We start from the raw sequence: 15,130 nt of genomic DNA on the forward strand, positions 1-15,130 counted from the left end.
CCCTGAGTGCTGAATTGTGAGTATCCATAGAATCAACTGTTTCTTTGAAATATCACTAAAACTGTGATTAACTTCTCTTGGGATTGTGAAATACATTTATTCCAAGTCATGTGTTACTTATTAGCAGGGAATTAGACCCTGCTTTTCCATGATCTATGTTTAATGACTTCATCCCACACGAGAGGGTATCACAGGAGGATCATGGTCACCAGTGGGGAAGCTTATACACTTGAGGAGCCAAAGTGGGTTTGATTTAGCTCACCTCATTGTGTTCTTACATAAAAGGGGTTGCAGGGGAGCCCAATAAGAGCCCCCCACCGGGGCAAAGTGACTCAAGAATTACAATATCCAAGTCCAGATGACCCATTTAATGTACTCCTCAAGTGTTCACCCTGTGTCCAGTCTCTAAACTCTCCCTGAAGATGAGAAATTTGAGAAATAACGACAGATTCTCTAAGAAGTTTGAGAGTTGTTTGGAAAAGATGAGTTAATTGCTCCCTCCAAGCATGAAAAAGTCACCACTGTTATTCTGGTTTGGGGAAATAACTTCAGCTCACTTGTTGAGTGCATAGTGCTAAAATGGTCAAGGGACACAAGAATGTCTCACAGCCAACCTAGGCTGTCACCTCCCAGCTTGAGATGTCCCTTTTCCCAACCAAGGCATCCTGGAATGTTTAAAAGTCCACCCACCAACACTGCTGTTAGAATAAGCAAAGCAGGCATCTCTCTATCAGAGAGCCAGTTACTGTAGCTCCCTCTATGGGACTTGCCTCATAGAACAGAGGGTGATTACAAGCGAAATCATGCTCCCCTGGAGTTGTGAGGCTTCCCCTACAGCCCAACAGGCTCTGGGCATTTAAGAAGCATCGTGGACCCCTAAGACAAGGTCAGTGGTTTGAGATCCAACAGCTGGTGCTATATATTTTCCTCAGCCAGCAACTGCAATTTATCCTTGGCTCTGTCCTCTCCCTTAACCCCTCCAGTTGGCCAATTAACTTGGATTCTAGTTCTTCCCCATGACTACCATTTCTTGCTTAGATCATGGTAATAGCCCCCTAACTGGTCTCCCTACCTGCATTTTGGTCCCTCCTCCAATTCATCTCCACCCTGTGCCAGAAGAAATCATGGTACATGTAACTATAACTGTCTCTTCCTCACTTAAGACCATAAGCAAAGCATGCAAGTCCTTCCATGATTTCTGCCTACCTCTTCAGCTCATCTCCCAACATTCCTGCTCTGCAGAGAGTACTCTGGTAATGTTGATCTGTTCACAGTTGCCCTACATACTCATGTCACAAATTCATTTTTTGAGGAAAGAGAGAATTTGTAGCTATTTTGACCACAGAAAGTTAATCAAGCTCTGTAGTGGATGAACTCCAGCTCTCTTGCTCCCTGCAAAAATAGACAGGAATGTGGGCTCAGAAGAAAATCAAAGTGAAGGCCTAGATACCTCCATAATCACCCTGGGACATTCCTACACCACCCTGGGACAACTAAAGGAATCCCAACAAGAAAGAACACTACTGGGGCGCCTGGGTGGCGCAGTCGGTTAAGCGTCCGACTTCAGCCAGGTCACGATCTCGCGGTCCGTGAGTTCGAGCCCCGTGTCAGGCTCTGGGCTGATGGCTCGGAGCCTGGAGCCTGTTTCCGATTCTGTGTCTCCCTCTCTCTCTGCCCCTCCCCCGTTCATGCTCTGTCTCTCTCTGTCCCAAAAATAAATAAAAAACGTTGAAAAAAAAAAAAATTAAAAAAAAATAAAAAAAAGAAAAAAAAAAAAAAGAAAGAACACTACTGGGGGAACCACCAAGGCTGACTGAGTCGACTCAGTCAGTTGAGCATCTGACTTTGGCTGAAGTCACGATCTCACGGTCAGTCAAGCCCCGTGTGGGGCTCTGTGCTGACAGCTCAGCACCTGGAGCCTGCTTCAGATTCTGTGTCTCCCTCTCTCTCTCTGCCCCTCCCCCAGTCATGCTCTGTCTCTCTCTCTCTGTCAAAAATAAACAACAACAACAAAAAAAACATTTAAAAAAAAAAAAGAAGGAAGATTACTGGACTAAATAAATAAATAAAAATAAAATAAAATAAAAAAAGAGCATTAAGTATTATTACACCTAGGCAGTGATTTTTCTTATATTTACCTTCTAGTGCCCAGCACAATATCTAGTACCTGGAGATGCTCAGTGTATTGTGTTGATAGTATCCATCCAAAGTTCATGTCCTTCCCAGAACCTCAGAATGCAAACTTATTTGGAATGCAAACCTATTGGAAATAGGGTTATTGCAGATGTAGTTAATTAAGTTAAAATGAGGTCATATGAGAATAGGGTGGGCTTTTAATCCAATATGATTGTTGTCCTTACAAGAAGAGATAGAAAGACACTCCAGGAGAATGCCATGTGATGACAGAGGCAGAAATTGGCCTGGTGTGTCTACAAAGCAAGGAAATCCACGGATTGCTGGCAACCACCAGAAGCTAGAGGAGGCAAGGAAGTGTCTTCCACTAGAAACTTCAGAAAAAGCATGGTATTATTGGTACCTTTTTTTAAACTTCTAGCCTCCAGAACTGAGAGAGAATAAATTTCTGTTGTTTTAAGCCACCTTGTGTGTGGTAATTTGTTACACCAACCCTAGGAAAATAGTATACTCAGTGAATAAGTCTGTTGGATAAATAAATACAAGAATAAATGAATGGGCCACATCTGGAAAATTATTTGGAACCAAATAATGTATTAGCACCCTTAGAGATATGATTTGTATGTTATCAGCCAAAATCTATTCCCATTGCCCCATGACCCTATAACTAGATTAGAGCTGAATGCATAGTTGGAACTCCAAAATACTAGTCTTTCTCTAGACTGGCTACAATACCTTGCTATAGCTAGAGAACAAAACTAAGAACCCAGAGTTCAAGGAATCACAGATCCTTTTGAAAATCTGATGGAAACTATGGTCTGAGTCCCCAGAAAAATGCAAGTGCATTCATATATGCCCAAGACTTCAGGCAATTTCCTCCTACCTCCCCAAACTCATTGAACCAAGATTTGAGAATTCCTAAATTAGAAGATACAGGTAGAATGTTTAGGAATTTTCACCAATTTTTTGGACACATGGAAAACAGAGAAAGGCAAGTTCCCTGTTTACGCCATGCCATGGGGTGTCTGGGTGGCTCAGTCGGTTAAGCGTCTGACTTCAGCTCAGGTCATGATTTCCCCATTTGTGGGTTCAAGCCCCACATTAGGCTCTGTGCTAACAGCTCAGAGCCTGGAGCCTGCTTCAGATTCTGTGTCTCCCACTCTCTCTGCCCCTCCCCCACTCATGCTCTGTCTCTCTCGCTCTCAAAAATGAATAAATGTTAAAAACAATCTAATAAATTAGGTCATGCCAAATCAAGAGGCTCCCATTACTTGGAATGGGTTCAGATGGTTCGTCTAAGAGTCATAATGGACCACAGGAGAGCAACCTGGCCTGGAAATGTAGGGACCTGAATTCCATTAATTTAATGGAATTCATTTAATTCTTTTATTCTTTCTGTCTTCCATTCACACCCATACCACTAAAATAAGGTTGCTTTTAGGGTCAAAGGACAGGTTAATGAGATAATGTTGGTAAAGCACTTTGCCCTCAGGAAAATGTTGCTTTGTAAACATGAGATATTATTAGACTTTATCAAACTTCAGCCCAGCCAGCAGTGGCCCAGACAGTGGTGAGTCCTCTTTTTTATTTACTGTTTGGCCAAATTGGGTTCTTTCTCTAAGGCAGACAGTGTATGAGGTCTCCTGATGGCTGGTATAGAGGACCCTGATAAGTGGACCCTATCACCTCCCCTTGAACAGTGCAAACAGATCATTTGACTACATTTGATCAAAGTCCCCATCCTTTACTAAAAGGCCCAAATCTCTTTGTGCATACATATTAAAGCAATAATCTTTAGGGAATTCTTCCTTTCCTGTGTGTGTTAATTTCAATGTGAATTATTCAAATATATCAACAAGAAAATAAATCTTATTTCATGTTTGGTGGTTGTGATTTTTTAATTACTTCTTAGGAATGATTTCATAGAACTTCCCCCTTTATTTCTGCTGTTCTTGGCCAATTTGAAAAAGGAGAAAAACATGATGATCACTGGTTTCAAAGACATTGGTTTTAGAACTTATTAAAAGTAACAAAAAGAAAAGAGTAATTTCTATAATTAGCAAATTGTAGTCAAACTTAAATGTTTCAGACTAACATTTTCTAGCCTCCCAAAAAAAAGGGGGGGGGGAGAAAAAAAGAAAGGAATTGCTTGAGTTCTATGGAAATTTGTTTTAAAAAAATCTCAAGGGAGCTTTTTTCATCATCAGAATTGACAAGGACAGAATGAACTGAGAAAAACCTAAAATGACAGCAGTAATTTTCATCAACATGAAGATGACATAGAATCTTAACTCAGACCCTTAAGAAATCCCACTACAAAGGAAAAAGAGTTCTCCCACAATTACCCACTCCTCATGCACACATACTAAGGGTACCTGACAGATGACATTAGCCAGTGCTCTGCATTTGGTCAAATACCATTTCACCAAATTGCACCAGTCAGACTTATTAACCATAAGGATGAACTTGCAAAGAGATTGTTGAATCCTAATGATAGAGTATGAGAATCTTCTCTTCTTCCATCCCTCCTCCCTCTCCATCTCCCTCCCTCCTTCCTATTATGTACCAGGCACTGTGCTAAGTAAAGGTTAATGACGTACATTCTACTACCTATAAGATCAGTATTTAAATCATTTAGATTGCAGATCTTGCAACTTTTGGATAGATAGAGATTTACCTTGGGAAGAGGAAATTGTGTTTGGTGTGGCAGGGGACTGGGGGAGTGGAGGAGCAAGAGAAGGATAATTTCTAAGAATGGTTGCCTTTGGAAGGTCCTATTTGAGACACAAGTTTGAAAGGTGAAATTATTTTCTACTGCTAATATTCTCACCATTTTGCTTCCTCCCCTTTTCTCTCCAGTAAATCAGATATTTACCAGTTACTCAGCACTATCTTAAATGACCCCCCAACCTATGATACATGATCTATGTGTATCCGGGATACATGTATTTATATTACAGGCAGTAAAGGCATGGTAGTCTCCAAACTTTGCCTCTCAGAATACTGTGTCCTAAGAACATTTATGCCTCATCAAAAAGGAGGAAGAATGAATGAAAGAGAACCCCAGTAGGTTTTAGAAAAAGTATACATGAAAGTTGTTTAAATACATATTTAAATTTGCTAAAAATAGCTCTGATTGCAGGAGAAAATTAATTAAAGTAGACGAAAAGCTTCTAATCAGATTTATGCTATCTGATCCTGTAATTAGACCTGGCTTTTAGGCCATCCTAATAAGTTTATTTGAAAAGGAAGAGAGATCATTGTTTATTGGAATGGCAATAATTTGGGTTTCTTTAATTGACTCCTGGTGTGAATACGTTGATGCCTGCTGTTCTCTAAGAGGCAGCATGGAAAGTTTCCAGGAAAAGTTCACATTCCAGGGGCGGCTTTGGAATCTACTTTCCACTGCAACCCAAGTCTGCCATTGGGGCTTGAATTCGTCCCAACAAAATGCCAACTTTCAAAGGCAGCCTCACCAGGCAGCAATCATCATGGCTGTGCCAGGGGGCTGGATAAGGAGCCCAGTTTTGAGCTGGGCCATCAAGGTAATAGAGCGCATTTCCGAAATCTTACCTTCCCTATGTCCAAAGCACTAAAAAGCACAAAGGGTGTCAAAGGCTGTGACTTCAGGAGCCAACAGTCAGGATTTGTAGACAGCATTAACATTCTGACATTGTCAGCCACAAAAGAGCTGCAATGAAGGGGGAGAGAGGAGTACTAGATCTTTCTCCTCCCAGAGCTCCCAAATTCCCAAAAGCAGTTTTGTCAGTTGCCTGCTAGAAATGAGTACATTCCATAGGAAATTAATAAGGTGCAAAATAAAAATAATCCATGACTCATTTGAAAGCAGAATGCATTTTGAAGCCTCTCACTACTTTAAGTGCTAGTAAATCAATGTTTTCTTTATAGGGCGTTTTGGTCAGAAAGAAGGTAGAGACCCCTGGGTGGCTCTGTTGGTTAAGTGTCTGACTTTGGCTCAGGTCATGATCTCACAGCTCATGAGTTCAAGCCCCACATCGGGCTCTGTGCTGACAGCTCAGAGCCAGGAGCCTGCTTAGGATTCTGTGTCTCCCTTGCCTGCTTGTGCTCTGTCTCTCTCTCTCTCTCTCTCAAAAATAAATAAAGATTAGAAAAAAAAATTTTTAATAAAAATTTTTTTTAAAAAGAAAGAAGGTAGAGAAGAGAGGTCCTGAAAGAGGAAGTGGGGATTTCAAATCCTGGTTTGACCCTGAAGATCTAACAGATGACCAACTCTCTATACATGATCATAATGGCAACTCTCCTCCCTTCTTCTAAGAACATCCAGCATGCAACCCCACCATGTTGGTATAGCACTAATCATGGCCCTTTCCCTGACCCAGTCCCCGTGAACATAGTTAATCATTTGAAGGTAGGCATCTGACCCAAGCTGGGTCACATTGAGCTTTTCCCAAGGAATTAGAACTGGAGCTAAAGAAGAAGTCAGTCTCTCTCTGGGTCTCTGGGCTGTGGGATGTAAAGTCCAAGAGCCATTAAATGCCATCTCACTGGCTTCAGAAATGAAAGGCAGAGTAGCATACCAGTACCATTCAGGTCCCTGATTCTGCTTGTTCCTGAGATGTAGCTCAATGTCATCACCATCATACTAGTTAACCCTTTTGCTTAATCTAATTTGCATTGGGTTTCTGTCCTTTGTAACCAAAAGAGTCCTGACCAATAAAACACACCTTTCTGTTTAAAAAAATAAATGTTTAAAGAAATAATTAGAATAAGAAAATAATTAGGATGTCTTTCTAATAATCTTCTAGGTCTTCTTCCTCTTCTCCTCAGGATTTTCCTGATTTTTACTGCCTAAAATGTCTCTTATCTCGGAGAATATCTGATAGTGCCAACTTCTAAAGCATAGTGGTAACTGGGAAAGAGGTGGGAAATAAAGCAAATGAAAGAGTAGATCTGAAATGCATTGAGGACACCTACCTGGCACCTCCAGAAGGACTGGGTCCAAGTCCTCCAAGAAGCAGACACGAAGACAGGATTAGATATGCAAGAGATTTATTAGGAAAAACACCTGTGAGGGAAAATGGGGAGGGAGCCAGGAGAAATGTCAGACTGGGGACAGGTCTGACCTTGTGAAGGAGAGGGGTAAAGGAGGAAAGTTAAGATGGAAGTATCTTAGACTATTTTGCAGTTTTAAGAAATTCTTTTTTTTTTTAATGTTTATTTATTTTTGAGAGAGAGAGAGTGGGAGGAAAGGGCAGAGAAAGGGAGGGGGGAGGACAGAGGATCTGAAGCAGGCTCTGTGCTAAGAGCAGAGAGCTCGATGCAGGACTCGAACTCACAAACTGTGAGATCATGACCTGACCCTAAGTTGGACACTTAACCAACTGAGCCACCCAGGCACCCCAGTCCTAAAATATTCTTTAAAGGTTTGGCAAGGCGGGGGCGTCTGGCTGGCTAAGTTGATAAAGCATGCGACTCTCGATCTAGAGATCATAAGTTCAAGCCCCATGTTGGGCATAGAGCCTATCTGGAAAAAAAAAAAAAAAAGTTCGGCAAGGCAGCCAGGGAGTCCTTGAGACAAAGTTACCCACCGGAGGAGTCTCCCATCTGCAGTGTCTCCCAAGAACAAGCCTGCCCGCTACAGTATTGCTGTCATACTCAGTCATCAGCTAGGAACAGCCTGTGGGAAGCTTGGAAGCAGGACAACTGCAGTGATGGATTTCAGAGCAGGCAACTGGGGCCCTCAGTCAATTATGCTCTGCACAGTTGGAGATCTGAGAGGTACTTTTTCATGGTCACCATGGTCTGCCTCTTCTCTCCACAGGGCCTCATTCAGCACCTATTTCTTCAATATCCACTTGAATGCCACCCGCTCCTCTGCCCTGATTTATACAAGCAGAAGTATTCTATTCCTCTGGATTCCCACAGCATTTGCTCCATCCTTCTCTTACACAACCTAATACTTTCTACCTTCTGTTACTTTCTTGCAATACTTTCTATTTTATATTGTGAGTGATATATGCGGCCCACCCAGATACAACTAACCCCTGTAAGCCACTATTCTATTAGGGGACCAAAGTGGGAGTAGAGGCTGCTTACTTTATTTGCCTACTCTGGGCACTCTAATTTTGACCTGAATACTCAGAGTTTACCTCATTTAGGCAGTTGCTTTATTCCCTCTAGTCTCAGACTCGTATTTGTTCACATCTTAACATTTCTAAAATTGGGAGGCCACTTAGAACTTATGTTAAAAGAAATTTGCCACCTGCTGGCAGGAGAGTAAGTTGAGACAGAGCTGTTACTGTCTGCCCATGGGAGGACTTAGCACGGCATATTTACAATAAGTGAAGCAAATATTTATTGCTGAAGGCATGACTACACTTTCATGTTTTCTAGCAAAACAACAGCCAAGCACTCCAGAGGACCCTAGAAGAGGATTGCCGGTCTACACAATGGGCATAGTAATTACATACAATAAAAACTGACAGACATCTCAGGAGAAATAGCAGAATTTTTAAAGTTAAGTTGGTATGATTAACTCATTCATCACAAAATGATTCTCAGGCACCAAATATTTTTTAGAACCTTCTTTATAACTTTCACAAGAAGCTGTTTACCTTGTAGAAAGGGTTAATTTAATTAACAGTAGAACAAAATTATGAATTTAACCAAATAGGGAATACAAATGAAACCCTGGTATTCTACAATATAGCTAACAATTAGACTGCCTAAGCCTACATTTGCTAAGAAAGTCAAGTTCACTAGGCCAGGTGATAAAAAGCAGAGGATCCTCATGATGCTATCTATGCACAACTGTCAATGGTCACAAAGGATTCAGAAGAATCCATAGGCTGAATCTGAAAGAGGTTTGTTCTTGGGGTGCCTGGCACAGTTGGTAAAGCATGTGACTCTGGTCTCAGGGTTGTGAGTTCAAGCCCCATGTTGGGTGTGGAGATTACTTAAAAGTAAAACTTTCAAGGGTGTCTGGATGGCTCAGCTGGTTAAGCTTCCAACTCTTAATTTCAGCTCAGGTCATGATCCCTGGGTTGTGGGATTGAGTCCTGCATCAGGCTCTACAATAAGCACGGGGTCTGCTTAAGACTCTCTCTCAGAGTGCGTAGGTGGCTCAGTCAGTTAAGCATCCAACTTTGGCTCAGGTCATGGTCTCATGGTTCATGGGTTCGAGCCCTGTGTCAGGCTCTGTGCTGGTCAGCTCAGAGCCTGGAGCCTGCTTCAGCTTCTGTGTGTGTCTCTCTCTCTGCCCTTCCCCCACTCGCACTCTGTCTCTCAAAAAAATGAATAAATGTAAAATAAAAATTAAAAAAAAGACTCTCTCTGGCTCTCTCTCTCTCCCTCTCCATCCCTCTCCCCTGCTCTGCTCTGTCTCTTTCTAAAAAAACTAAAAAACAAAACAAAACAAAAAAACACTTTAAGAAAAAAGTGAAGAAGTTTTTCTCAAACATTGAGTGAGGTACTGAAAAAGAATGTACAAATAAGTGTTATATTTATAGTAGTCTTTTCCCCCTTAAAACCTGTTATTATATTATCAGTGTATCTAAAAATGTATGGCATCTCGAACTTGAGGAACTAGGGTTACTATAATAACAATGGAATAGTTCTTCAACTTTTGACTTTAGGTTGATGCCAAAATGATTTGTTAAGAATGACTAAATGCAAACGCTGTAATAAGAATTCTGTACAGTTTAAATATTAAGTTGGCAAAGCTCAGTACCAATGGTCGTCAATTTGCTGGTTCAATTTACAATGGTTCAACTTCAATGTTTCAACTTTATGATGATGTGAAAACAAGGTACACTCAGCAGAAAGTGTGCTTAAAATTTTTAATTTTGATCTTTTCCCAGGCTGGTGATATGCAGTACGATATTCTCTCATGATGTCTGGGCAGCAGCGAGCTGTAGCTCCCCATCAGACCATGATCAGGAGGGTAAACAACTGATATGCCAACCACCATTCTCCACCCATACAACCATTCTGTTTTTTCACTTCCATTTCATTATTCAATAAAATTTCTTGAGATATTCAATGCTTTATTGTAAAATAGGCTTCGTGTTAGATGATTTTGCACAGATTTAGGCTTATGTAAGTGTTCTGAGCATGTTTAAGGTAGGCGGGGCCAACTGGTGATGTTCAGTAGGTTAGATATGTTAGTTGCATTTTTAACTTATAAAATTTTCAACTTACAATGAGTCTATTGGGACTTAACCTCATCGTAAGTTGAGGAAGATCTGTATATGCATCACAATTCACTCTCCCTCCATTGCCTATGGGAGACATAACTGATCAGCCATGGAACTCCTTTTTGCTAGGCCACAACTCTGCAGAATTATTCTCAATCAAGTGTTCTAGGAAGCCACTACCAACTGATTGGATTTAGTACCGAATAAAAAACCTGTTTGCCATCCCTATGTTCTTATATGGAATTATCTCCAAAGAATACACAAGGGGTTCTGACACCAGTCTCCTCTCTCTCCACCCTGAGAGATTAGTGAAAGCTTACAATAGCATGGCCAAAGAACCATTTGCGGTTCAGCTTGGAATCTTCTTGCAGGTTCTAGAATCTATAGACCTAGTGTCCCACATTGTTTTAAGCCACCCCACCCTGTTACTAATCACAAAAAGTTGTGATTTTCTTCCTTAAAATATGCCCTACAATGCTTGCTGCCTGTTCTGCTAACTAATGAAAATGGCAGTGTGGTACTTCATAAAATTTAACACTCTCACCAAGTGTTCTGTGTCTTAATTCTTTGGTCTTTAATCAGAGTGTGCGATCCTCTGTTAGGAAGGATAAGAATCACTTCCTGCTTAGAACTGAAGCTGAAAATGTATCCCTTATTTCAGGGTAGCTTGAAATTTTTTGTGCTATACCATCAAGCTCCCCCTGGGGAAAAGTAACTCAGGGTATTACTATTTAATCATGCCAAGCCCAGTAACATATAGGCTTATTGGAGCATGTCTTATTTTCCCTTGCTAGGCTGTGAGCCTCCTGAGCCCAGGGACTGTACTATTTATGTATCCCAATTATACCATCTTATATCAAAACATTCATACAGAAGGTGCTCAATAATTTTTTTCAGAAAGGAGCTCAAAGGGGAGAGAATTCTTTTACAGTACTGGGTTACATCTCCATTGTAATCTGTTGTGACTCTTGGATCTGAGGAAGGATTAAAAGAATTTTGTTTCTATAAATATTAACCTCCTCATCTCCATCCCCAAGAATCCCTGATATTCAAGGAATTCCTCAGCCTAAAAAATAAATAACCTTTCATTTGCTTCATCTATGGTTCTCAATGCTGGCTGAACATTAGACTCACCTGGAGAGCTCCTAAAAATCATAGTACCAGGGCTCTAGCTCAGAATAATTTAAGCAGATTCTGTGGGGGTGAGGGCACTGGCACATCATCTCTCCTAGTTTGTGCAACAGCCCCACAGGATAGGTGCTATTATTCCCATTTTCCAGGTGAGAAAACTGAGGTTCTGGGAGGGTAGGAATTTTCCCATTACACATCTAATAGGAGATAGAACAAGACTGGTCCCCAAATAGCTCCCAAATGTGTGATGTTTTTGATAAGTGCCCTCCTTAACATATTTTAACAACATGTGAGGTAGTGCCACTGAAAGCCCTTGCCCAGCTAAGCTGTGGACAAGCTGGCATCAGATACAGAGAGCCATTCATCCACACACAGCAGCAGGAGAGGACCTTCACTTGCCCAAGCAGAGCAGGCACAAACCTTAACTGTCTCTGAACTGTGAACTGTCCTGTTACATCTCAGCACCATGACCAGGATGACTGTTTTCTCTTGAGAAACCATAAAGTTAGGGCAGCACAAATACTAGGGCTGGATGGCCAGCCAAAAGTCAACATCTTTTGTAAATATTCTTGAAGTTTGAACATTTTTAGTTCCTGAATGATGCTGCTATGTATTTAGATTTCAGTGAGTGTAAGTGCATGGGATAAGGTTTGATTTTTAACAAGATAAGATGATTTAAATGGATTGATATGGGTAAACCAAAAGTGAGAACAGCTTGCCTTCTTTCTCATCCCTACTTCGGTACTTTCACTTGATATATTCCCTAGACAAAACAAGAAAACTCAAAGCAACTCTCAAGAAGACTAAAGAATTTCCTCTAAGAATGCCCATCTTTATTAAAGAATTTAATAAACTTTTTTCCCCCAAATGTTTCACAAATGGCTACTTTTTCCTGCTATTCTGAAGCTACTGAGACATCTTGGGGTGGGCAGAGTCGCCGCCAGACTCCCCGGGTTATAGTGGAGGCAAACTTCTTTCCCCAGCTTGTGGCTGACTGGGGACAAGCCTTCCACAATATGGATTTCGTTGTTTGAACTCCCTCAGCTCAGCAACGCCCCTTGTCAGAGCACAGAGCCTATAGTTATATCACAGATCAGCCCAGGAAACAGCTAGTCATGAATCACAGAGGCTCATGGATTTCTGCCGAACAAAGAACTTCAGCTCTGGGAAACTTTCTGGCTCAGACTTTCTCTCTCTCCCAGTGGTAAGGCAGGTAATTTCCAACCATCCTGTAGAAAACCAGTGCAAGGATCACACAAGGCAGGTGTATTCAACCCAGCCATGGCTTTATCTTCTCACAACCACAAATGCTATTTTTCATACCAGCTGCATCGCAAACCCTGAGTTAAGATGGTGATTAGTGGTGGTGGTGGGCGTCTCAGTAGGAGCTTTCTTAAGAAGAAAGGGCTTTGATTGAGCCAATGAAAGCTGTTGCCAGGGAACCAGATGCCATGAACAGGCCACTCCAGCAGCGCAAGAATACAAACCGGGAGTGCTGGACTGAGCATTAAGTGTACTTGGCAGCCGAGTCCTACAAGGCCTGTTAACCCTTTGTGCACCTATGTCTAGACAGTGAATCAGGAGAAGGATTATTGTAAAATCTTAAAAGCCACTCCTGCTCTCAGTATCTCCCATTGGAAGGCATTATTGCAAAGATGTCCTCCCTGCTTGACTAACAACTCCTCCGGGACACCTGCTTTAGAGTAGGTTGGCATCAGAGGTGGGCATGACCGAGGGCTGGCTATGAGCATGAGGTTCTACAGACGGCACTGCTCATATCTGACCACACTTGTTACATATGACACGATCCAACTTGTGATAGAGTTTTATCTGGTCTTTTGGCCCCTGGGGAAGGAATTCTGCTGCCTCAGGTGAGTCTGTTCTGTGAGATGAGAAGGAAATACTTCTCTTCTTCCTTAAATGTATACTTACAGAGTAAGCTGCTAGAAGTTGGCAGCCTCTTCCCCATTTTAAGCCTGTTGCTTGGAGGAGCGTGGGCACAGCCTGGCTCTCAGGAAAATGGGGGAGCAGGCAAAGCTGCTGTGGATGGATCTCCCAACCTACCTCCCAAGGGATGCTGTCCTCAGTCTTGCCCCACTTTTTCTCCCGTTTTCCCTCATTCTTCCCCCATCCATCCCAAATTCAGACATCCACTCTGGGTCCCATTCCTACACAGTGTGGTTAATTCAATCTCTACAGAGGGACTTGCATTTTAACTCCATTCTCAGGAAGACCTGACTTTCCCAAAGGAAACTATAAAAATTGAATAACAGGCAGGGAGGTCATCTGTGGGCTAGGGGCTCATGGGTTCACAAGATGACCTGTAGCAGTGCCTGGGCCTTGAGATGAAAGTTTTCCCGAACCCAGGCTCCCTGATGCCCTTTCCTCTTCCTCAGACTGTCAGTCCCAGCTTCCTGGGGCTGAGGGTGGGGACGATAAATCTGGACATCAAAACTTTACCACTGTGGGCAAATGGTGGGAAGAGAATTTGTGTATAGCTTGGGTTACACAATACATATGTCCCTGAAAAAAATATATGGTTTATACATCAAATTAATATTTCTCTAAAATTATTAGCAGATAGCTTACAATTTTTACTCTGTGGTGGTTATAAAGTATAAAAATTATTCTCATCACAGAGTTTAGAGAGTGAGCTGGAAGCCAGGTGACTGAGTAGTGTCTGTGCAGCCCAACAACTTAGACTTACTGTCTACTCCACATGAGACTCCTTACCATGAGGAAATGACTTGCAGAACATCATTTTGTACAGTAAAACCTCACTACTATGTGCTAATGGTGGAGAGAGAATTCATGTGTATTCTAAATTATGGAATGGAATTTTTGTTAAACGATAATTTCTATGCATTGAGCACATACTATATGCCAGACACTGCACTCAGTGCCTTACATAAATCATCTATTTGTTAACTGAATAAACACCATCATAACAATACTTGATGAGAATCAAAAGAAGAAATTTTCCTACAACCATACTAATGACATTGATAAAATATTTTATCTTCTTATTCTAATGTTCAAATTATCAGAATTCATATAGTTTCGATGAATGGCATCTCCTCTGAGATTATCCCTTTAGAATTAAAATCACCGCTACTCTCATCACCCTCCACAGGTTGGTTCCTATGAAGGTTTGTTACTTTTGTCCCCAGTGACTGAGCTGCTAGCCAGAACAGTGATTGATTTTCCCCATGTTATGAAAGATCCAAAAATGTGTGATTTTTGTTTCATCTCCAACTTACTATCTCCCCACCATAAATTTAAAAGCTTCAATTACTGTGAGTGCTCCTACTAATAAAATGAAGCCCTGAGCAAAAGCATAGTTAAGTATTTTAGACTCTCAAAGCAAACCCTTTAGAAAGATCTAAAATAAATAGATCTTCAGTCCCCTTCCTTCTGAACTAGGCAGGCCATGGGGTCATAATTTATACATAAAGAGAGAAAGGAAGCAGGAAGTCATCAGTTTCTCCCTTGCTATGATTCTTGAATATTCTTTATTGCCTTTTGTATTTTCTTCTTTCAAACCTGACCTGCACCACATGAGAAATTAGCCCCAGCCTCTGAGCAAGCCAAGTAACTTATCCTCAGCAGGTCTGTGCTTCTTCCAACAAACTTACAGGGCTGTATCTTACACACTGATTCTCTTCGTGCTCTTTTGGCACTTGAATACC

This window comes from Panthera leo, chromosome C1, assembly GCF_018350215.1.
Source record: "Panthera leo isolate Ple1 chromosome C1, P.leo_Ple1_pat1.1, whole genome shotgun sequence".
NCBI lineage: Eukaryota > Metazoa > Chordata > Mammalia > Carnivora > Felidae > Panthera > Panthera leo.